A 25823-nucleotide genomic window follows, 5' to 3' on the forward strand; every position below is an offset into this window, starting at 1 on the left:
CTTCTTTATTCTCAGAGCTCCCGGTTCTCAGCTTTGGATTTGGCCCCGCCTCTGTGTGTAGGTCACCGGAGGGCATCTGTTCTTTGCGCAGACATGATGGGGTTAAAGGAGCAGCTGCTTCGGGAGCTCTGGCTCACTCAGGCCAGGGGGAGGGAATGGTACGGAGTGCTGGGCAAGCCTGTGGTGGCAGAGGCCGGCGTGATATTACACCAGCCCAAGGTGCACCATGTGCTCTCCTGGGGAAGCCATCCCTGGATCCTGGGACCCCGGCAGTGGCGGGCTGCACAGGCTCCCTGTAAAGGGGGTGCGGACAGTGACCTGCACTCTCACACAGGCCTCTTGGCAGTGGCAGCAGCAGCCCCAGCATCCCATGTCCGTCTCTGGGGTCCGTGCTTTTAGCCGCGGCTTGCGCCCATCTCTGGAGCTCCTTTAATCAGCGCTCTTAATCCCCTCTCCTCACGCACCAGGAAACAAAGAGGGAATAAAAAGTCTCTTGCCTCTTTGGCAGCTCCAGACATTTTCTCAGACTCCCTCCCGGCTAGCCGTGGTGCAGTAACCCCTTCAGGCTCTCTTCCCGCCTCCAACCCCAGTCCTCTCCCCGCGCTCCACCTGAAACCTGAAACCCGAGCCTCAGATCCCATCCCCGCCCACCCCGGCGGCCACGCAGACAAGCCTCTCAGGCTGGTGAGTGCCAGTCAGCACCGATCCTCTGTGTGGGCATCTCTCTGCTTTGTCCTCCGCACCCCTGTTGCTATGCTCTCCTCTGCTACTCCGAAGTTTTCCCCCTCTGGCACATGCAGTCTCCATCTGCGAATGGGCTTCCTAGTGTGTGGAAACCTTTCCTCCTTCACGGCTCCCTCCCACTGGTGCAGGTCCTGTCCCTATCCTTTTGTCTCTGTTTATTCCTGTTTCTTTTGCCCTACGTAGGTACGTCGGGAGTTTCTTGCCTTTTGGGGAGTCTGGGTTCTTCTGTCAGTGTTCTGTAGGTGTTCTGTAGGAGTTGTTACATGTGTAGATGAATTTCTGATGTATCTGTGGGAAGGAAGGTGATCTCCGTTTCTTACTCTTCCGCCATCTTCCCACAGCTCTGGCCATCATGATTATTATATGTTATCTTTATTTTACACAAATGGGAAAAATGGGGAAACATTCTTTATTAAATCCTAAGCCAGAGATCAAGGAAGGAAAGTAAGGAATCCTTGGAATATGTGTGATATAAAGTAAAAGTAAAACATAATGACCTAAAGGAAAATAAAAATTTCATAGAAAATAATAGGGAATTAGCTTGGCAAAATATGCCTTCCTGCCTAGAGTGATGTTGCCTTTTTATCTCTACTGCATTCATTTTTATTGTTCAGATATGATTGTGTTGGTGTATATGTGCTTATACTCTGACATTTTGAGCTGTCATTCATATTAGAATCCATATTCTCCAAATACTACATTTCTAGTTTATTGTGACTATTTCAGAATTCTGTGTAATTGGATACTGCATACATGTTTGAGACAGTCTTCTCTGAACAATGGGTAGGAGCATTAGCTCATGAATTTTGAAATATCCCTTGAGGCTGGACGTATGTATTGTGGCTTATTTACAGGTTGAGGAAAGGTGAGATCACCCAAGAGGTAGAATGCTGTTTGTATTCATGGTTTTATATACACACAAGAATGTGTGTACCTTTATGTGTATTATTCTAGAACATTATTAACATATCAGAAGACCAAAAGTGTTTTTATACAAAACCAAGTCACAATTTTATTCTTAAGTTATATCAATAGTTAAAATTCCTCAACTAACAATAAATATACATCAGCTTAATCTCATTTTGTCACTGATTTTCAAGGAGCACCTAAAAATATTGCTAAACTTTCTCTTTGGCTTTAAAATACTTTTAATATGTCAGATTGTATTATATTAATCACTTATATTGTAGGTTTATCATAATCATGCTTCTTTATCTTTTCTTAATGTTATGATAGTGGTAACATTATTTCAGTAGTTCCATGATGACACTGAATACATCTGTAGAACACTCCCTAAAGTTTGTTTTTAATTAAGATTCTTTAGGAATTAGATAACTGAGCATAAGCTCATAGCCTGGACACCTACCAAGAATTAACAATAGTTACGTTAGTGAACTATGTTACTTAGTAACAAAAGCAATAATAGGATTTTCACAATATTTTAATAATACATTCAAATTGTCCCAAAGTTCTCATAACCAAATATATGGCAAAAATACTCACATTTATTATGCAAACACCCTTGTGAAATATGCAGTTTATCTTTTGTCTCTATGTTCATTTTTTATATTTTGCCAGTTTTTCACTTCATCCTGGAAACTTGTTCTGTGCCATAGTAGGAACCAAATAGAGAAATAGAAACAATAAAAAAAGTAATTCTAGAATTGGTAATTTTAGAACTGAAAAATATATTTTCTGAAATAAAGAGCTTTTCAAGGATGGACTTAATAGCTAAACAGACATGACAGAGGAAAGACTAAAGAACTTCATAATAAATCAATGAAAATTATTTAAGGTAAAACAAGGTGAGAAAAATAACAATAAACAGGGAATTTTTTGATGATCACAAAGAGTCCAACACATTTAACTGGAATAGTACAAGGAGAGAGAATTGAGGACAAAAACATTTAATAAATGGTGCTTAATATTTCCCAAATTTGATGAAAAACATATAATTGCAAACATAGAATGATCTATGGATATCAGGTAGATAAAAGGGGCAAAAAGCCTAAAATAGGGTGCATCACATTCAAATGTTTGAAAGCCAAAGATAAAGAGTAGATATTGAAAGTAACAAGAGAGAATTAATGTATTATGTAAAAAGAGACAAAATTCCAATCAATGGCTGAGTTCTCACCAAAATCCTTGTAGCTAAGAAAAGATGGAAACAACGTCTTTAAAGTGCTGGAAGAAAAAAAAAATCTAGCAACACAGGATTCTGTATCCATCAAAAACATTCTTCAATAACAAAGTAAAATATAAGAATATTTTCAAGTAAAAGAAAACCAGAGGAATTCATTGCCAATAGATCTGCTCTAAAAGTAACATTAAAAGGAAATTCTTCAGACTGAAAGAAAATGATGGCAGAGGAAGAAGTATGTTCTTAGAAAAGAAGGCAAAATATCTGGGTAGATAGAAAATAATATTTTTATTTTTACCATTTTCTTCTTAATTTTTTGATAAAAATATATATACGTTTATACATCTATATCTATATCTACCTCTATATCCATAACTATATGTATCTATCTATGATTATATCTATATAAAGCAAAGTTTTGTAGGTTTATAAGTATGTAAATTTAGTGCAACAAATGTAAGAAGATTTTAATGTTTTAGCAAAGTAGTACATAATATACTATAAACTATATTACAGTACATGAATAAAGATTTAAGCTTGTAATTTAATCCTTATTCAAGTCATAAAAAATGAAGAAGTTGTACCTAAAAAGCCAACAGAAAAATATAAATGAAGTTCTAAAACATGTTCAAACAATCCAAACAAATGATGTAAAAGAGAATCAGAAGAATGAAAACAGTTAAAAAGAAGAAAACACAAAAAAGTTAATCACAAAAACAATTTGTTAATTACATTAGTTGTTAATAGATTAAGCAATCCAAGTAAAAGAAACATTTTCAAGATGGATTAAAACACAAAGCCAACTACAAGCTATCCACAAGGGACATAGGTTTAAAGACAATTTTAATTTGAAAGTAAATGAAGAGAAAAACATATAAAATTCAAGTTTTAAGCAGAAGAAGACTGAAATAATTATATTACATTTAAATAAAAACTCTCAAGACAAAATGTATTACCAGAAAAAGAGGGAAATTTCATAAATGATAAAAGTTCATCCAAAAGACATAGCAATCATAAATGCCTATGAACTCAGTAACAAAACTTTCAGAGGCATGAAGGAAAAACAAAGAATCAAAGAGAGAAATGGGCAGTTTAATAATCATAGCTGGAGATATCAGTTTCCCTTTCTCAACAGCTGATAGATTAACTAGAAAAAAAAATCACCAAATTCATAAAGATCTAAATGATATTTTCAACCCCATCAACCACCTTTACTTAATTGATGTTTAGAGAATAAAGGCAGAATATATATTCTTTTCAAATTCAAATGATACATTTACCAGAATAGACACTATTCTTGGACATGAAACAATTCTCAATACATTTTAAAACACTGAAATCATAGAGTATTTTACTGATATCAATGAGTATTTAGCTATGATGGAATTGAATTAGAAAAAAATAAAAATAATAAGAAAATCCTTAATACTTAAAATTTACTTATAATTAACCCATGTATTAAAGCAGAAATTGTAAGAAAAATCAGAATATGTTTAAAGTTGAATTTTAATGGAAACCACATATCAAATTTGTGGGATACAGCTAAAGAAATGTTTAAAGGACTCTTTATATCTCTATAATTCATGTATATTTGTGTGGGTCTATATATATGCATATATATGTGCTTTTATAAATCTGTAAAACTGTTGCTAAAAATCAATGATTGAATCTTCCACATTAAAAGTTCATAGAACAAGAGCAAATTAAACCTAAAGTAATTAGAAAGAACAATATAAAGATAAAAAGCATTGAAAAAGGAAATGAAAATGTGATAAAGAAAATTAAAAACAAAAAGTACATTCTTTGAAAAGATTAATAATATTGATAATCCTTAGCATGTTTGATCAAGAGGAGGTTATGTAAATAGAGATACTATATGTTTTTAAAAGGATTCTAACAGAATATCATTAATAACTTTGTAATACTAAATATGACAACATTGATGAAATAAACAATTCATTCAGCAAACACTGCTGTGAAAGCCAGCTTCGTATAGGTTACTGTGATCAACAGCTTGCCTCAGGCTGCTTTCTGCTCCAAAGCTTTTTGGATGCTTTGGCTCTCCCACACTCCTGCAAACCAGAAAGTGCAAGTGATTCATATCTATAAGACAACTTTTGACCCGTGGAAAATGAAGGACAAGAGCCAATGGGTATATACTCTCCTTTTTAATCAGGTGACAACTATGGGAGGCATTCTACACAAATTCTCAGATGCCTCAATGGATCTCTGTGGAATTAGGTCTCCATCACTCACAGCTTGATTAGAAATTCTTACATTGGCTTTGTCTTGTTCCCTTTCTTATTCTTCCCAGTTCTCCATTCCAGTTTCCTGGCGTTACAAACATAAACAAACTATCCATAAGCAAGTCAAAGTCTCAGATTCAGGTTTTGGGAAAAATATGACATCATTGGGACCAGAAATTTTGAGAAATATCTGCTAAGTAGCAGCTGGGATTGGAAATGACAGGATTAAAAAAAAAAAAAAAGGAGCAGAACAATCATTTGATGATATCTCCAAATGAATGCTCACAACAAAAGGATATTTTTCCTTCTCACCTTTACATACATCAGGACTCTGGTGTAGCTCTGACCCACATTATCTTCATTCAGTAATGTATTTGGGGGGCTTCCCTGGTGGCACAGTGGTTGAGAGTCCGTCTGCTGATGCAGAGGACATGGGTTTGTGCCCCGGTCCAGGAAGATCCCACATGCCATGGAGTGGCTGGGCCCTTGAGCCATGGCCGCTGAGCCTGCGCATCCAGAGCCTGTGCTCCACAACGGGAGAGGCCACAACAGTGAGAGGCCTGTGTACCACAAAAAAAAAAAAAATGTATTTGGAAGGAATATTTTCTCTCTGGAACAATGACAAGTTGTTCAAGTTGTGACAAGTTATCACAGGGATAAGGGAGACATATCACTTCCACTCACATTTTATTATAAAAAAGTTGCCACATGGCTACAGTTGAGTTCAATTGCATAAGATATATAATCCTCCAGCAGAAAGGGATTCCAAATGCTTATAAAAAGTGATAGACAGTCAATTCAGTAAAACTCAGGAAAAAAGATAATGGTGGAACAATAACAAAAGTTAACCAACTATTTGGTCACAAGATTACTTTTAGATTTAAAAAAATTGTAGATGTTGAAAATTCTCTCTAAATATAGTATGAGAAACTTTAATAAATGATAAATACAGTTACCTCAATTTCAAAAGTAAAGCTTTGTTTCCTTTGTGGGGGTTATTTTACTGTAAAAGAACTAATTTACAATGAAATTATTTATACAAAATAAAAAAGACTTAGCACTGTAAATTTTTCTGATTGTTTTAACAGTCCCGAGTTTTATTACAAGCTTCCTTGTAACATATTTTATTTCCCTAAACTCAAAATCTTCAGTTTGTAAAATGTTATTATAAAAGACATATATTTTTCACAGAGATAAGTTGGAAATAACTTTTGACAAAATATGTTACAGTACTTGTGGGCTCCATAAATATTAGCTGAATGCTGAAAAAACTTGCAATTTTAAATTATAATTTATTTCATTGATGACAGTGGTTGCCAATAACATCTGCATTAGGATTTACGCATTCTCATAAGTTAACTAGTTTTCTGAGTTAGTCTAAAATGTGCTTATTTTTATAAAAGAACATTCTTGAAATTTTAATGACAGTTTTCACCCTCAAATTTGCAAAATGAATGATTACATTATTTTTAAAAGGAACTATATTGCCTATAATTCAATTGGTAGCTCCACCTCTAATAATGTCAGAAAATCACCAGCCTAGGTTGACCTTAAAATGTCGACATGCCTTCATATTATGAGATTAATTTTGTGTTATATATCTGGTACTGATTTTAGCCAAACTATTAAGGAATTATAGATGTCATCATACTGTTTGAAGACATGCATCTTCATGTTCCCAACTAACTCCTCAAAGTAGCAACCATACAGATGTCAAATGGATGCAGCTTCAAACACTTACCCAAAACAATCCATGGTATTCAATTAGTTGTTTCTCTTAATTTCTAACAACCTTGTACATCTACTGGGAAAAGTGAGTATTTACGTTAAAAAAAATAAGCATAAGGTTTGTGACTACCACCAGAGAATGTTAATGAGGCAAGCGTAATGTTGAATGGGAATACATTTCAATTTAATTGTCTTGGGAGGCTTAAGGAACATGCACATTGAAGCTAGGTCGAGGTGAATACTTTGAGCAGAGACTACGAGCTTCTTTTGAGCCAGAAAAGAAGGATAATACGTGTGACTGCAAACCATTTATTTGAGCACTGCACTTAATTATACTCCCCAGGGCAAGAGAAGGCAGCATCCTGTCATAACGTCTGCTATACCACAATCCGCCAAGCATATATTTTCATGTAATCGATTTAAGATGCCTTGTGGATATTGCATAACTACCCTAGTCCTTCTCACCAGGGTGGGCTGGTCTGAATTTGATAACAGCTACTGTTGGGATCGCTAAGCTAATAATTTAAGTTTAGCTGGTTGAAACCCGTTCTTTTGTTTTATAACTAAAGTCTGTTTCTCATTTGCATGTGTAAGTTGGCCATCTGCTTTGGTGACAGAGAGGAGGTGCCTCAGAGGAGGTGCCTCTGACCAGGCTGCAGTGTTGAAAGTTTTATAAATTGATTGGATTCATATAAACATCCCTAATCCAGATCCGGCATTATTGATAATGATTTATTATTATTATTATTATTATTTATTTTCAACACAAAAGAATGGAGAGGTTTGAAACTGTAATTTATTTTCTTTGCTTGCTGTGCAGTCCACTCGTCATTGTATTTTTCTATATTTCAGGCCTGATTGTTCAGAGTGAGTGTGCCTGGTTAAAATATGTACTTTATATGAAGATGGTACTTCTAACTCTATCACTATAACTGACCTCTGAAAATATCAGCAGAGAAGACTGTCAGCTGTATATCCCATCATTCTTCTCTCACATTGCCTCTAATTTTTACTTCTTTGAAAATAAGCGATCTAGGGAAGTTTGCCTACAGTTTGGGTGGAATTGTGATGGATGTCCATTTCAACTTGGAGTGGGTTCTTTCTTTCTAGCTTCATTTCCACCTGTCTCCTAGAATTGGCTGGATGTAAATGAAAAATAAAATGTGCGATTTCTTGCAAGGCAAAGATATAATGCTATTTGAAATAATTACAGGTGTTTTCAATGCTCCTCTAAATGGATCTAAATTTAATAAGTTGAGAATCTAAGTCTGGGCTTTGTAAACATAATTGTCTGTCAATGTGTTTGTTCCAATACTTTTGTTAGACGAAAAATAGGTTGGCCAAAGTAATACACTATTTCAAGGCATACTCAGTGTTTGATTTCTTACTCATTCTACCGATCAAACTTCAATGAAAAGAAATTGGCAAAAAAAAAATTTCAAAGCTTAACTTTTAAAATATATTTTAGTAAAATAGATTTCGATGAAATGGCAGAGCTAAATGTCAGGTGAGAGAAAATAATAGCAATTAAATGAAATTTATAATTTATAAATCTATACAATATATTGAACATTATTCTGTAAAAATAAAAGAAATCATTATGCTTAAGTCAGCCTTAGTAGTGGGGAACAGAAAACATCAACTTATGGTTCACATTAATAGCAGTTTTATTTTATTCACTTCAAATATATCTATTGTCTTCTGATATTAGTTTGTCAACCACCTTTTAAAACAAAATAGTAGGGGCTTCCCTGGTGGCGCAGTGGTTGAGAGTCCGCCTGCCGATGCCGGGGACACGGCTTCGTGCCCCAGGTCTGGGAAGATCCCACATGCCACAGAGCGGTTAAGCCCATGAGCCATGGCCACTGAGCCTGCACGTCAGGAGCCTGGGCTCTGCAACAGGAGAGACCACAACAGTGCGAGGCCCGCATACCGAAAAAACAAAACAAAACAAAAACAAAATGGTATGTGCTAAAGATGGATTGTCATTTAAAAAAAAAATTTGCAAGAAATTACCTTGTCAAATAGAAGCACTTTAATTTTTCCTTCAGTTTTTCTTTTAAGGAAGGAAGATACAAATTAAATTTAAATGTGATATTTGTGCAGCTTTCAAAATACTGAGCAGGTAATGATTAAACAACAATATTTCTGAGCTAGTACTACGAGAAGACCAATTCATGGTATGAAAAATGTTGTTCATCAGTGTAATAGAACAATGAGGAAAATAATTACAGCTTGGGTCACACAAAGAAAGGAACACAATATAAATAAATTAAAATGTGAAAACAATTGTAAAGTGATAAAATAGTATTTATGTACCTATTCTTTTATCTTTTGAATATTGGACATATTCAGTCTCAATAGGCTTCTAAGTAAATTTGAAGTTCACTAACAAAACTGAATCAATTATAATATCCAGATGGGGTGTTTAGTGTATTTAAAAAACGTTAATAAGAGCAAGAAAGTTTTAAGGTAAGAAAAAGATATTTGAATAAAGTCGACTGATGTTCTGGGTTCTATATGGATATTTGATTAGATGTATTTAACATGCGAGGAAATAGGATTTTTTATGAGAATAATTTTTGGTTTAAAGTAAAAAACAGCCCAATACAAAAAGGCTTAAAGAATAGAGATATTAATTGGCTTTCACAAATAAGAAAGCCACTTAATGGCATGGCTTAATCCACTGTCTCCAGCTCTTCTCTGAAATTCTCTTGTCACTGTCCTTCTGCATATGACAGCATCTTTCTCATGCTGGTACAAGTTCCAGGCCAATATTTAGGCAACTGCAATGTACAGAGGAGAGAATTACTTGCCAGTGGCTCTCCTGAGAGGGAAGGAAAATAAACTCAAAAAACAAAAACAAAAACCTAAAACCAAAAAGAACTGTGAGAACATAACAATTATATTTCCCCCGAATTCCCAAACACACTTCTCTCACATACCTTTGGCTAGAAGAGTCACATGCCTTCCTGCCTGATCCAACTCCTGTGACCAGGCTAATGTCCTGTGATGACTGGCTTCAGCCTGATTCCAGTGAGAACCAATCACTGGTAAGGACCATAACATTAGTTCAAGATAAATCAAACCATATAAAGAAAGCTGGAATATGCAAGGCTCCCCTAATGTACATGATATGGTCAGGAGATGTAATTACAGTTGATTTCTAATCTCTAAGACATTAATATTTAATCAAGTGTGCCCTCACTACACATGCTTATTTTTTGGAGGTGGAATAACCCATCAGTATGTTTTGTAACCCTGCTTCTCTGGTAAATATGAATGTATAATTTTCCCTAAGAAATATAGGGACCCCAAGAAAAGTATAAAAATATGTGTGTGTGTGTGTGTGTTCATGAGTGCACACATGCATCTATTTACACAGCTAAGAAGCTAATCAACTTTAGTTGTGGTTTTCCATTTATTCATCACCTAAATCCGTTTGAGGTAGGTATTGTTATTAGCCTAGGTAGATACCAAACTTATATGTAGAGAGACATGAATATGGACATGGATGTGATGATCTCTAACTATCGAGATTAAGTCTTTTAATCCAGCAAATTCCTTCTCCAAACAAGCTGAGTCATGAAAAGTTATTTGCTTCTAATTTGCTGTAATTTTCTTGCTCTGGCAAAGCTTTACTGATTTACTGCTCAAAGATAAATTGCTCTTTGAAGCTGTAAGATATTAGTTTGTGCTGATTTTGTTTGAAGTTGAGTCCATCACTGTCTTAACCTGTGTACTATGAGTTTGGTTACTGTTGTGGCCATAATTCATTCACCCTGTCTAGCTGTTGGCCAAGGCATTATGGAAACTTCTGAGTCTGTACCTTGTGATGACCCATGTGCTGTTGACCAGGTTTCCTGTGGTCTAGACAGTGGCCTGAGGGAAAGTTAATTTTTATTAATGTCTATTCCCTGAGCCATAGTATGTAAATACTGCTTATTTGGTATTTATTCAAAATAATCTCAAAAACTTCTTTTCAATATGTTTGTGAGTTATTTAATAAGTTACAACCCTGGATATTTAGTGTGTGTTTCTTATTTAGTAAAGCATATTTTGGAAAACATTTAATTAAGTAAAATACTTGTCACTTTATTATCTTTAGTTTTTTATGTAACACAATCAGTCATTTTAGGAGTATAATTATCACTCAGATAATTCTGTTTGAAGCATATATAATACCCAAATATGAACTCTTTTTATAAGATGGTAAAATCTGCTAGTGTTCAATATGTAGGATTCTTTTATTTGAAATATTGTATTATTTAATGATATCTGTGCATCTACCTGTCTATCATTCTCTCCCTCTTTGTTTCTCACAGATCTTTATAAAAAAACCTAAGATAAAAACTATGTACTCATTTAACAGCCATATTAGAACTGAATCATTCACTTTACAAAATAACTTATTGTAAGTTTCCCTAGTGCCTTGAACAAATAAAGTACTGTAATTTCATTTAAGTAATTTCTTTCAGGAATATCTTAGTTATGTAAACCTTAGCACACTTAAAGTTGCCATTAATAGGGCTTCCCTGGTGACACAGTGGTTGAGAGTCCGCCTGCCAATGCAGGGGACACGGGTCCGTGCTCTGGTCCACGAAGATCCCACATGCCGCAGAGCGGCTGGACCTGTGAGCCATGGCTGCTGAGCCTGCGCGTCCGGAGCCTGTGCTCCGCAACAGGAGAGGCCACAACAGTGAGAGGCTCGCGTACCACACACACACACAAAAAAGACACAAACAAAAAAACAAAAGAGATGCCATTAATATTTCCAAGGGGAAAGCAAAACAGATAAGTGTTTGTTCTCTGGGAGTGTAAGCTAGTTAGATCGATAGATAGTTAATATGCAAGTACATCTGTTCAAGTGAATTTTTTCAAGTAATTAAAAAAAATTGTGTTTGTCCTCATTACTGCTAAGTCATATGAAGACATGTCTTTTTTTTTTTTTTTTTTAGTCAAGGGGTTATTATAGCTTCCTTAATCATAACTACTCTGAAACTCTGAAACTCCTAACAATCATATTAGAGCTGAATAATTCATTTTATAAAATAATTTATTGTTAAGTTTACCTAGTGCCTTTAACAATAAATTTAGGAGTTAGAAATTTCTTATTCCTGTATAAATTCCTGTAATACTGTTGGGGAATCCCCTCTATCTTCTACTTTTGCCAGGGGAATACCAGGAAGAAACCTCTACTTAACTGTTAGGCACACACGTTTTTCCCAGGAACTCCTATCCATTCCTTGGAAATTGTTAGAATCAGCAAGGGAACAAGTAGTTTAGCGAACTAAATACCAAGCTAAGATAGTGAGTTAGATTCAAGCCTCAGAGAGGTGTTGAAAGCCTAACACTGGAGTAGGTAAAATGCTGGCATTGAAGCAGAGACAAAAGTCCTATTATCATCAAATACAGTCTTCTAATGCCATTGTAGCTTTAACATTTAGAATCAAAACTTATTGACTTCCAGACAGTAGATCAACACAGAGATGAGATTGGTTTCATTCAAACACTTGACTCCAAAGAACAGAGTAGAACATCCCACAGGCTTCAGGGCTTGGAGTTTTATCTTTATTTTATTTCCTGTCTATTCAGAGTACTTACACAATTTGACTAGGAAAAAGATTTGACCCAACTCACATAATCTCACTACTTTTATTCATAGTAATTTTGGGAGATAAGGAACAGTAAAACATATTTCTTTATTTCCTATTTAGAGTTATAATATTTTGCCTTCGTGTTATCACTTCCCCCATTAGAACATTTTCTGCCAAAAGCTTTACATTTTCCGGCATATAATTACCAATCTTCTCAGCCTCCCATAATAAAGACTTAATATTTTATTTATGTTGGGAGGCTTTGTGACAGTTACGGTATTTAAAATCAGAGGAATTTGCTCTCAATTTTATACAAGAAAGTGTCTGAGATTAGTTTATTTTTTTCCCCTGGTATTTCTTGTGAAGCAAACTGGCACCTACAATTTCCAGTATCCAGTGGCAATTAGTCATGACTGTTTTCATTACCTAGAGGGAACAATTCAAGCCCCAGCAAGTTTTGTCTCCCCCAAGTCCACTGCAATATAATTTATTCTATTGACAGTGTCTCTAAATATTTGATCATCTAGCTTGTGTGCTTCATCTTCTTGTTTCTGGGAAAATAAATCTTAATTTAGAATTTCTTCCTTCACTAATTTGAAATAATAAAATCTCATTGATTATAAGCTGATGATGTGCAACTATAAATTATAGGTATAAAGCATTTTAAATTACTTGTTAAATTTTGTCACATTAAAATCTAATTATTAGAATTTGCATACAATGGGAATAACTACATAGCTTCACATTAAACACAATTATCCTGATAAGCCTGAGACTTCTGAGTCAAAGACAATATTTTTTTTTATCTTCTCCCACCATTGTGTGTTGGGTGTGATAGGGGAAGATATCTTGTTTGTGCATCAAATGCAATCATCCTGAGAAGACTCATCTGTACCTGGGCTTGAATTAGGTTGAGACAGTAGACCGTGAGCCTCAGCTTGATGATGTATAAGGATATGAGACCTTTGTAGGATCCTGGGAAGGATTGAAAGTACTTTGTATGTGGAATAAATAAATAGAAGTATATAGTTTGTGGACAGAGGCCAGACTTTGGTGGTTTCAAAGCATGACCACAAATTATTTGATAATCTTTAATCAAGAGATGGGAATATGTCCTTTTTTCCCTGAATTTGGGCAGGTCACTGTCACAGCCAATAAAATGTAGCAGAGGATGCTATATTTTCTAAGCTATATAGCAAAATGCCATGCAACTTCCACCTTGTTCAGTGAAACAGTCTATATAAGATTGGGTAAGCTTCCATATAGGAAGACCTGATAATCTAACGTCACCCTGTTGCAAGAAATCCTAAGTCACATGGCACTTGTGACAGCAGTCCCAGTGTAGGAACTTCAATTGACAGCACCAACTAAGGCTGGTCTTTGAGTTTTCCCAGTTCAGTTTTGTCAGCATACATATGAAAAAGCCTCTAGATGACTCTAGGCCCCAGTTACTCCCAGCCTTTGAAGTCTTCCCAGTTACGTCTCCAGATATCAGACATCAGAGACAATAAGCCTTTACTTCTGGTGCTTTGTCCAAGTTCCTCACCTATAGTATCTGTTATTGACCTAGAATAAATTGACTGCCAGATATTTCTCCAGCAAGGATGGATTTACTCAGGATGAGCAGAAAGAGTTGCAATTCGGGGTCTGCAACCATGTTGTACCATGAGCAATTCCCCACATGGCCAGAGAAGGAGTAGCTTTCATAGAGCTACAAAGGAAGTTGGAAGACAGAGCTATAGTCCATGGCTTTTCATTGGCTGAGTTTTCACCAGAAAAGAAAAGGTGTCTTTCTTCTTATTATTGGGCTCTGCTACCATTGTAGGGCATGAGAGCTCCCCCTTTTGGTCTCCCCACTCTATTTAATTGAGTTTTTTGTTCATTAACTTTTTACACCATGAACATAATAAAATGTTATTTTCTTTATACCCCAAGTTTAGTTTGATTTGTCAGGCAATACTTGGTAACTGGAAGACATATGCAGCATAAATCAACAAAATGAAGTTCAGGATCTATTTATCTATTTCAGCTTTAAAGTATGATTTGACATTTCAGTTATATCTATCACTTGGAAAATTAAAAAAAAAACAAAAACTTTTTTTCCTTACCTATATTTACAACAATATATATTTCTAGGTAAACAGAGACTTTGAATTTTTATTTGTTAAATAATAGTTGTGTATTTTGTTTTAATAATAAATATTTAATTCTAATCAATCATTTTATTTGTTTCTCAGGGTTCGCTTACTTTTAACACCCAAAGAATAGAAGTATCCCACAAGGTAGTTAATATTCAATTATCTTACAAGAAAAAGAAAGCTGAACTTGAATAAACCTTTTCTCCTCTGTTCTCCTTAATTTTTTTTTTTTTTCAGTACGTGGGCCTCTCACTGTTGTGGCCTCTCCCGTTGTGGAGCACAGGCTCCGACATGCAGGGTCAGCAGCCATGGTTCACAGGGCCAGCTGCTCCAAGGCATGTGGGATCTTCCCAGACCAGGGCCCAAACCCGTGTCCCCTGAATCGGCAGGTGGACTCTCAACCACTGCACCACCAGGGAAGCCCTCCCCATTTTTATCTGACTTCTATTCTAACCCAAATCTCGAACATAAATGACCATAATCTGACATACACAATGTGAAGAATTTTTAAGGATTAAGTCCCAGATTCTGAAGAAAATGAAATATAGTCACACATATTTATTTACCTCATAAGATTTAAAGAATGCCAATAAGTTCTTTCTAAATCATTAAAGGTGATCTGAAATGAAATTAAATATCAATAAACTTTGAGAAACATTAACTAATTATACAAATGTTACCTTATCTGAACATTTAAATAAACATAACAATCTAAATTTACTAGACTTAGAAACGTTTTATTATTAGTGACATGGATCTTTTCCTTGAGAAAATCTTCTCAAAGCCACACTACCCTTAGTAGGAGGAGAAATAGATCTAATTTTTAGCTCTCTTTTGCTTTTGGTAAACAATCTGAGGCAACTTTTTAAAAATGACCTATAGATTTGACTGATTTTGTTGTCAACATCTATCTTCCAGTATAAGAACTGCAATGGTACTCAGTAAAAACATAGAACTGTCTTCAGTTAGCAGAGTATGAGTATTCAAAGACTGCTTTTGGAAATTACACTCAGATGGAAGAAATGTTATTTATGCAGAATAGGAAAAAAATGAAATTGCACAATGTTGAATCTTCTTCAAAACCTAAGTATTGGCATAAATAAAAAGTTAAATTCTTTTGGAATAATCAATTGTAATAACTCAGTTGTAATTATTATAGATTGATTTCACTTCACTAAAGCCAAAACTGTCTTCACAAACAACTTTCTAAAACTCACATTAATAAATCTCATTGCCCATGGTAAATTTCATATCAGTTTCTTGAAACACTGTGTTTTAAAATCCATTATTTTACAGTGCTACATTTGTCACTGAAGAAAAAACCCTAAAAGATGGTTTGGTTGTGCCATGTTATATTAACCCGACTCCACTCCATATAAACTGAATAAATATGTGATATGACAGGAAAATCTTGCCTTTATAGAGACTATTATAGGTGCCATTTTTTCTTTTTGGTCATGCCTCATGGCATGTGGGATCTTAGTTCCCTGACCAGGGATTGAACCTGTGCCCCCTGCATTGGGAGCACAGAGTCTTTACCAGTGGACCACCAGGGAAGTCCCTATAGGTGCCATTTTGATCTCTCTTAAGATTTAATATTTAAACTGAGACCTAAAGGTGAGAAGGAATGAGCAATGAAAAGACTAGAGTCTTAGAGCATCCCTGGTAAAGGAAGCTACAACCATATAGCAACACCCCAAAGGTGGCAAAAACATGATCATCTGAGGAAAAGAGCAGAACTATGAGGTTCAAATTATGTTGTCAAAATTCTGCCTTTGTCTCTCTGCTCCAGGTCCTGTGAATGTGTGTGTGTGTGTGTAGTTGACTAGTTGTCATTTCATGGTGGCCCCATAAATCCCCATGTTTACCTCCTTTCACCTGACCACCCCAGTAGAATAGTTTGTTTTTTTTTCTAATAACTTCAGGAAAAGAACTAACCCGCTTCTCATTGATCAGAATTGATTCATGTAATTGGTTAAACATAAGTTATAGGCTGATGCTTGGGGAAGGTACAATAATAAACCTAATCTTAATCATATGAGATGCATGTTGAAAAAGTGGTTCCCTAAAGGATAATGAAAGTTTTATTACTACAGAATGGGTGAATGGACATTAATCAATTAGTGTCACTACAAGAGTCTTAAAACACAAAAGTGTACATGTTAGTAGGTAATCTGGAGCTTTAGTGTCTAGATACATACTGGAGAATTATTTTTTTAAATGCCATCACACCATATACAAAAATAAACTTAAAATGGACTAAAGACTTAAACATAAGACTTGAAACTATAGGAAACCTAGAAGAAAACATAGGTAGTACACACTTTGACATTGGTCTTGGCAATATTTTTTTGGCTATGTCTCCTCAGGCAAGGGAAACAAAAGCAAAAATAAACAAATGGGACTACATCAAACTAAAAACCTTTTTCACCATGAAGGAAACTATTAATAAAATAAAAATGTCACCTACTGAATGGGATCAGATATTTACAAACAGTATATCCAGTAAGAGGTTAATATCCAAAATATACAAAGAACTCATACAACTGAACATCAAAAAACAAACAATCTGATTAAAAGATGGACAGAAGACCTGAATAAACATTTTTGCAAAAGAAACATACAGATGGTCAACAGGCACATGAAAAGATGTTCAACGTCACTAATCATCAGGGAAATGCAAATGAAAACCATGATGAGAAGTTATCTCACAGCTCTCAGAGTGGCTTTTATCAAAAAGACAACCACTAAGAAGTGTTGGGGAGGATATGAAGAAAAGGGAAGACTCTTGCACTGTTGGTGGAAATGTAAATTGGTGCAGCTACTGTGGAAAACAATATGGAGTTTCCTCATAGATTTAAAAATAAAACTGTCATATGATCCAGGAATTCCACTCCTGGGTACTTATCCAAAGAAAACAAAAGCATTAATATGAGAAGACACACGCACCCCAATGTTCACTGTAGCATTATTTACAATGGACAAGATATGGAAATGCCCTAAGTGCCCATCAACAACATGGGTGGATCTAGAGAGTATTGTGCTAAGTGAAATAAGTCAGAGAAAGAGAAATACTGTATGCCTTTACTTATATGTGGAATCTAAACAAAACAAAATAAATTAACATGCATAACAAAACAGAAACAGAGTCACAGATACAGAGTAGAAAGAGATGGCTGTCAGTGGGGAGGGTGGATGGAGGGAAGAGATAAATAGGTGAAGGAGATGAAAAGGTGCAAACTTCCAGTTACAAAATAAATGTCATGGGTATGAAATATACACTGTAAGGAATACAGTGAATAGAAATGGCAGTCATTAACAGATAGATGATACTTGAGAAGTGAGAAAAGTTTAAATAAAGTAGGAAATAGTATAGAGCAGAGAAAATAGCATATGACCTAACACTATGGAACTCTAATTTAGGGGTTGCTTAGATAGTATGAAGCCTGCAGGGCAGTCTAAAAAGGAGTGGTCTGCTCTTCTGTATAGCTGAGGTCTGGAGAGGTACAACAGGCTGGGCACTTCTGTAGACAGTTCTGCGTTTGACTCTCCTTAGCATTGCTTCTTGTGCTTTGTGCATGTACACTGAGAGCTTTGAGTTTTTCTAAGATACAGTTGAGAAGCATTCTCTCCTGTGTAGTCATCTTCTTGTGCCTATTTGGGATTACACTTACTTTACTCTGTTGCTCCTCCAATCTAATACCAATGCTACATTCCAGAATCTCCTCCAAGGTAGTGAAATTCATTAATAACATACTTCCTTGCTTCCCAGAACCATGCTTTGCTTTTACACTTTCAAAATAAATGTTCCTTCCTCTCCATAGGATATTGGGAGGGAAGGAGGTAAATGTCTTTCCTCAATCTGCCACCTTGCACTAGCAATCTAAACATCATTTCTAAAATAATTTCCTGAGAGTTTTATATATTAAAAAATGTCCTGCTGTGTAAACTAAGTAATAATTTTCCCCTTCAACCTGAGATTGGGAATAAGTAATTGAGTAAAATTAACGTTTATCTAATGTGTTTTCTTTCTAATTTTTTATATATTTTAAAGCTTTTGAGGCAAGAACAGCTCATTTATAATTTTCCACAACACTTTTTTAATAATCAACCTACTTAAAGTAACATTCTGATATTCCTGGTTTTACCTCGAAATAGCACTTTTGCCTTTATACCAAATTAGGAATAAATGTTTTTTTAAAGTTTTATCTCTTTGAAAAAAAAAGTGCATACATGCATCCATCCTCTTACTGACTGAGTAGTTTGCTTTTAAAATTCTGGGTAGGATACATCTCCTTAACTAAGTTTTCCTTTAAAACTATAGGGAAACATTTTTCAGCTCAGCTACAGCAGAAATTAGAATACTTGCTTCAAACAGTGCTATTGTTAATAATTAGTTATAATTCTGTTATAAATAACTTCTCTGTCAAAAGGAGCTCCGTTATAAAATCTCTTCACAGGATTGTTGCTAGTTCTAGTGTTATAAAGAAGGAAATATATCACAGCAACAAGCACACAGTAGTTACTTAATCCCTGTTTGAAGACTCTTAAATAAAATCAATTTCACAAACAAATTCATGGATTTCTAGTTGGAATGTTTTATTTATTAGGTATTTTTCACACTCTGTGGAAAAAACATTTCAGAATCTGATATGAAACCAGTGTATATGGCTCACATTCATTTTAAAAACATATATTCTGTTCATTTCACTTTTTGTTTCTTTTCTGGCACTGCCTAAAACCAGATGATATTACACTATGAAAAATGAATTAGATACTGAACTTTTCCAGCTGTTAAAAAAGGGGAAAAATATTCCACACTTTTTAGGCACTATGTATAAGAAAAACATTTTTATGGCAGGTAAATGTATACCATGGCTCTTAACTACCTCCAGGTGAGGGAGTCTTATTTCAAATTATTCCTAAAATGATTGTGACACCAATGAGAGTTCAGACAGTCAAGCAAGAATACCTTTTGACTTCATGACTGTTTCTATTTTGACCCTTATCCTTAATGTAAAACAGGAAATTTTTCTCTATGATAAGAAATGATGGTATCTGGTATGAACCTGGCACAATAGCCCATAGTGTGAGTAGAAATAGGCTAATTCTCATTTATTCAATACTGTTGTGTCATCGGCAAACTCCTTCACCTCCCTAAACCTCAGTTTTGTCATGTCTAAATGTGAATAGTAACAAGCCCACCTCCTTATCGTGCGAGCGTCTGTGTATGTGTGTGTGTGTGTGTGTGTGTGTGTGTGTGTTAAAGAATTTGACCTAAGACAGAGAATAAGCTCATGGCATATGCTATAGCTGTTTTTATGTTTGTTCTCATTCTTGTTCTATAAGAAAGAATCATGATTCAAAACCAAACTGTTTAACTCTTCATGAAAACTGTTTTTCCTTTGAACTTTGTCAGAATTCTACACACCAGTTTTTCAGATATTCTGTTTCCTAACTTATAGTTGCAAACTTTTGGTGAAAAAAAATATGTTTTTGTGCGTCAAATAAAGAAGCTGTAAAGTTTTGATGAAGCTGAAGCATGCTGTTGTCTTGAAATAAGCCAAAGAAAATAGTAGCCCACAGAGGGAAGAAATTCATATGCCTTCTGTGTTTTATTTTTGGTTTCTAGGATACAATATCTTCCTCTTTTGGAGTTTCCTCCTTCTGTTTGAAAGACATATCATTCAAGGTTCTCCTGGGAAAGAGTACGTGGAATGAATTTTTGGACTCATTTATGTCTGAAATATCTTTCTTTTGCTTTCATGCTGTATTAATAGTTTGGATGATGTGTTAGTTCTGTATCGCTGTTGTAACAAGTTATCACAAATTTAGTGACTTAAAACAATACAAATGTATGTGTATAGAATTGGGGACTATTGATTTGGAAAATCAACCTCCTCAAGTGTTTTTTGGAAGGTGCCTGTGCCTAAACCTCTTACTGTGACTTCTAGGGAGACTGATAAACCTGAGAGCTTTATTCAAGCTTAAGCTTACATAGATGTTATACATACATACATACATACATATATATATATATATATATATATATATATGTGTGTGTGTGTGTGTGTTGTGTATATATGTGTGTGTGTGTGTGTGTGTATATATATATATATATATATATATATATATATATATACATATACTGGACACTGAGCCCTGTAATGTCACTCATCAGTTTAATCTGCTGCTTGTGTGATGCAATGTGCACCTTGATGCACCATTTTTATGAAGGATGAGGGACTCTTCTGAGAAACCAAGCCACTCACTCCTCCCATATATCAAATCCCCCTATTGAATTGCTGAGATTATTTGCTTAATGTTTACTGTGAAATCCATGTAATGAAGTTTGTCGTGTTGCATTAAATTGTTGATTTCTGTTCCTTCTGTCTTATTTCTCCACCCCAGGGCAAGTGGAAGGGTGAAGGAAAAAGTGGCTTTGGAGATAAGGGCTAGGTTAGGGAGAAGAAGCCATAAACTTAGTGGCTTAAAACAATACAAATTTATCTCATAATATTCTGTAGATCAGATGTCTAAAATAGGTCAGCTGAACTACATTCCTTCTAAAACTTCTAAATGAAAATCTGTTTTCTTGCTTTTCCTAGCTTCTAGAGTCTTCTATATTTCTTGGCTTCTAACATCATCTTACATTTTCAAAGTCAGCAGAAAACATCTTTTAATTTTTCTCTCTCAGCTTTCATCATCCCATTGTCTTTTTCTGACTCTCACCCTTCTGTTTCCCTCTTATTAGGACCCTTAATGTTATATTGGGCCTATCCAGATAATCCAGAATTTTTCGCATCTCAAGATTTTTTAACCTAACATCTCCAAAGTCCCTTTTGCCATGTAAGGTTCCAGGGATTCAGATGTGGGCATCTTGGAGGGTCATTACTCTGTCTGCTGCATACCCCCAAAGATTCATGCCCATCCTACATGCCTGAAACACATTCATCCTATTCCCAGATCTCCCAGAGTCTCAAGTCATTATAGTATCTTCTCAAGTCCAGAATCTCATCTAATTCTTATTACCACAAAAGCACAAATCTCATTATCTAAATCATCTAAATTACATATAGGCAAAACTCACTATATAATCCATCCAAAGGTAAAATTCCTCTCTACGTGTGGATCTGTAAAACTAGAAAATATCTGCTCCCAAAATACAATGGTGAGAAAACAGTAGGATAATAGTTATCAATGTGCCAATTCAGAAAGGAAATGGAAAGAAAAAAAGAGGTCACCAGTCCTAAGCAATTTCAAAATCCAACTGGGCAAGCAATATTAGGTTCCAAGGCCTGGGGATAATCCTCGGCGGTGTTAGCTCTGCTCTCTGAGCCAAAGGCCCTACCTTCTGGCTCAAGCCTCCACACTTGGAATCCCTTTCCTTTTTCATGAAGGGTAGTATGTGTTTACAGCTGAGTAGTTGTAACAGCTTGTTTCCTACCAGCAGAATTTTAGTAGTCCAACAGTATTTCTTCATTTTGTTCTTTCTGTTTCTTTCAGTCCAAGGTGGCAGTGTGACTGTTGGCATAATATTCTCAAGAACCTTGTAAATTTCTCTTGAATGTTTCAGGGATTCACTCCATTAGACAAAAGGTTCATCTGCACATCTTTCTTGGATAATCCCATCTCTATTCTTGGCTTTTGCTTAGATGGCTGAGGGGATCTATGAATCACTAGTCTAATGTCTCAAAGAGCCACATGTGTAATTGAATACTCTGCTCTTTTGATTCTTCCAGAGCATTAGGAAAAGGTTGTCTAGCCACACCCTTGGCTTCCTCTTCAAAGAAGGCTTTCTTGACTGTGACTCTCCTAAGTTTGGGATAGGCAATCTGAATAGATGGAGAGTTTCCTACATCATAAAGTTCCATTTCCTTTTTCTTTAACACTATTTTCCTCAATCTCACTCTTTCCTCTCATATGTTATTATAACCTGCAGTAAGGAACTAGGCTCTACTTTGAACATATTGCTTAGAAATCTCCTCACCTGGAGATTCAGGTTCATTGCTTATAAATTCTGCTTTCCACATAACTGTAGGATATAATTCCACAGTCTTCTGCCACTATATTATAAGGATCCCTCTTCCTCCAGTTTCCAATAATAGTTTCCTTATTTCCTTCTGAGCTCTCAACTGCAGTGCCTTTAATATTCATATTTCTATCAACATTCCACTTATGATGATTTAGGTATTCTCTAAGATGGATGAACATAGATTGGTGAAAAATATTTTTTCTCAGGAATGTGCAATTAGTGTTTCCTGTGAGAATTACCATACCATTCTGACTTTTTTTTCTTTTTTCATATGGCCTGCTTTCCATCTGGAGGTTGTTACAGTGTTTTTTGTTTGTTTGTTTGTTTTGCTTTGTTTTTTTAATGTTGTTTAGATATTAGACCTCTTTGAACTGGAAACACATGCTCTTAAGTTATAGAATTTTTTCTTATATGTTCGAAATACCTTTTCTTCTGAAACTTTTATTTCTGAAACTTGCTATTCAGTTATTGAACTTCCTGGGTTAATCCTGTAATTTTAAAATCCATCTGTGTGTATTTGCATATTTTTTCTCTATTGTTTCCTTCTACATATTTTTTTTCAGATTTTAAGAACTTTTACTTTTTGCTGTTTTTTAACTTAAAATTACATTCTCGTTTCCTTTGGATATATAATCTATTTGCTCTCAGGGTATTACTTATATAGTTTTTAGAATTTTAATTTTTCCTACAATGTCTGTATTTATGTGATTTCTTTTAACCTACCTTTTTGGTTTGTTTTGATACATTTCACTTTAAGTTTTGCAAACATATCAGGTGATCCTTATATGCCCATTCATAATTTAAAATGTAACACTGAAAATACTCTTTGGACACTATGTGTATACAAAAGGGGCGTGTTGATTAGTGATCTTTACTAAAGCAATCAGGTAAGTTTAGTCATTTCATCATGGTACCTCCAAAACCTTAATATCAGTTTTCTTTTAATTGAAGACCAATTACTATCCCCAAAGAAGAATGTTCTAATTTTCTGGTGAGGCAAAGGAGATAATGATGGACTTTTACTGGAATTCTTGTTTTTCTTTATGCCATCACAGCACCTAAATTACAACCTCCATCATGTTCCATTTTCCTGAGATGAGAGTTTCAATAGTCCAGTCTCCCCAGAATGTAACTTTCCATTTTTTTCATGGGGATGAGGTTAGTTATTTGACTGCAAGAGGTTGGAAAGAGATGTGGGACTCAGATTTCCAGAAAATATTGCCACTATAGACTTGATTTCAGTCCTATATTATCCTCTTATGTTCAGAGACATCTGGTATCTCCAACAGCTGATGTTTCCCAGAATCAGTGTCAGTTACTAGTAAATGTGATATGTTAGATTTTATGAGGTGTACTTTCCAATAGGAAAAAAAAGAAAGAAATAGAATTCATTATTTTCTGCTTAGAAATAGATAATTGTTTTTTTCCAATGGCACTAAGTACATTTTAGATGATGGCTCAATGACCACTAATTTTGAGAGTTCTTTTAAAAAGTTTTATTGGAAGTATTGAAATATAGATTGCTTCTACAAGTTAAAAAATTAAATAGTGTTCCTGGATCAAAATATTCAATGTGGTTAAAATGGTAATACTGCCTAAATTCATCTGTAAATCCCACAATATTCTAATCAAAATCCCCACATTCTTTATTTATATTGATAAACCAGTTCTAAAATTTATATGGAAAATAAAGAACTGAGAAGAGCCAAAACCATTTTAAATAAGAACAAAGTTGGGGGAACTTGTAGTAAATTCCAGCTTCCCCCAGCATTCAGAAGGTAGATTTCTAGTGAGCACTGTCAATGTGTTATCAAACTTCTTTAGTATCCTGTGAGCTATGACTACCCCATCTCTCATGGGGTTTGGTTCTCAGCCCTATAAAAGGGTAGGCTCTTCCTTGAGTGTTATATTTCAGTCTTGGTATCATGGCTTCTCCCTATGTCTATTGCTATTTTCTTTAGAGTTCTAGTTGCCACTTATAAGTCAATCCCTCATTGCTTCAATTCCTATGTTAACAATTTTTATATTAAAATTATCCTGTTCAAGTTATTGTGTGGCTTCTGATTGATACATTGCCAAAAAAAAAACTGGAAATAAACCAATATCATAGAATATTTATCAACAATAAAACAAAATACACTTCTAAAATATGCAATTATATTGGTAAATACCAAAACATTATTCTATGAGAAAGATACCAGAAAAAAAGGCTACCTACTGTAGGATTTAATTTACATGATTCTGAAAAATGGAACAGGGCAGAAATCATATCAATGGTTGTGAGGGGCAATTATTACAAATCCACATGAGGGTAGGTTTGAGGAGAAAGCAAATATTCCATATCTTGTTTGTGGTAGTGGTTCCAGTGCATACATTTGTCAAGTTCACAGACTTATATATCTAAAAAAAGGGTAAATTTAACATACATAAATTATATCTTAATAAACCAGAACAAAAAGGAAAAAAAATAATATATTTTTAGACTGTTAGTGTTAGACAAATACTATTCATTACAGAATCAGAGAGTTTGCTATAAATTTATTTTGTTCTCTATAGTTCCAAATTTACAAGTCTTTTGCCCACTTCACAGGGAATATTCTTAACATTCCTACACACATTCTCCAGTGATTTTTCAAAGTTATGACTCATTTTAATTTACTTCATATTGGCCTCATGTCCTCTTACAATTTCTCTCTAGAATTAGTGATTACCTTTCTTTTTTCTTAAATGTTGCTATTATCATATCCTCAATATATATATATATATATATATATATATATATATATATATATATATGTTTTTTTTTTTTTTTTTTTTTTTGCGGTACGCGGGCCTCCCACTGCTGTGGCCTCTTCCACCACGGAGCACAGGCTCCAGACGTGCAGGCCCAGTGGCCATGGCTCACGGGCCCAGCCGCTCCGCGGCATGTGGGATCTTCCCAGACCGGGGCATGAACCCGTGTCCCCTGCATCGGCAGGCGGACTCTCAACCACTGCGCCACCAGGGAAGCCCCTCAATATATTTTAAGACTGTAGTTCTACCCTCCCATGAAATACCTAGTATCAAAGGCATTGTTTTCCAGCCTTTGTTCTGATCAAATCTGGACTTGTCCTTTTGGGTCCTCCCTCTCTCTGCATCACTGGATTCATTATCTTCTGCATCTCCTGTTTTACTTTCTATTGTTTGCTTTAATAT

The sequence above is a fragment of the Mesoplodon densirostris genome, chromosome 5 (genome assembly GCF_025265405.1).
Source record: "Mesoplodon densirostris isolate mMesDen1 chromosome 5, mMesDen1 primary haplotype, whole genome shotgun sequence".
Taxonomy (NCBI): Eukaryota; Metazoa; Chordata; class Mammalia; order Artiodactyla; family Ziphiidae; genus Mesoplodon; species Mesoplodon densirostris.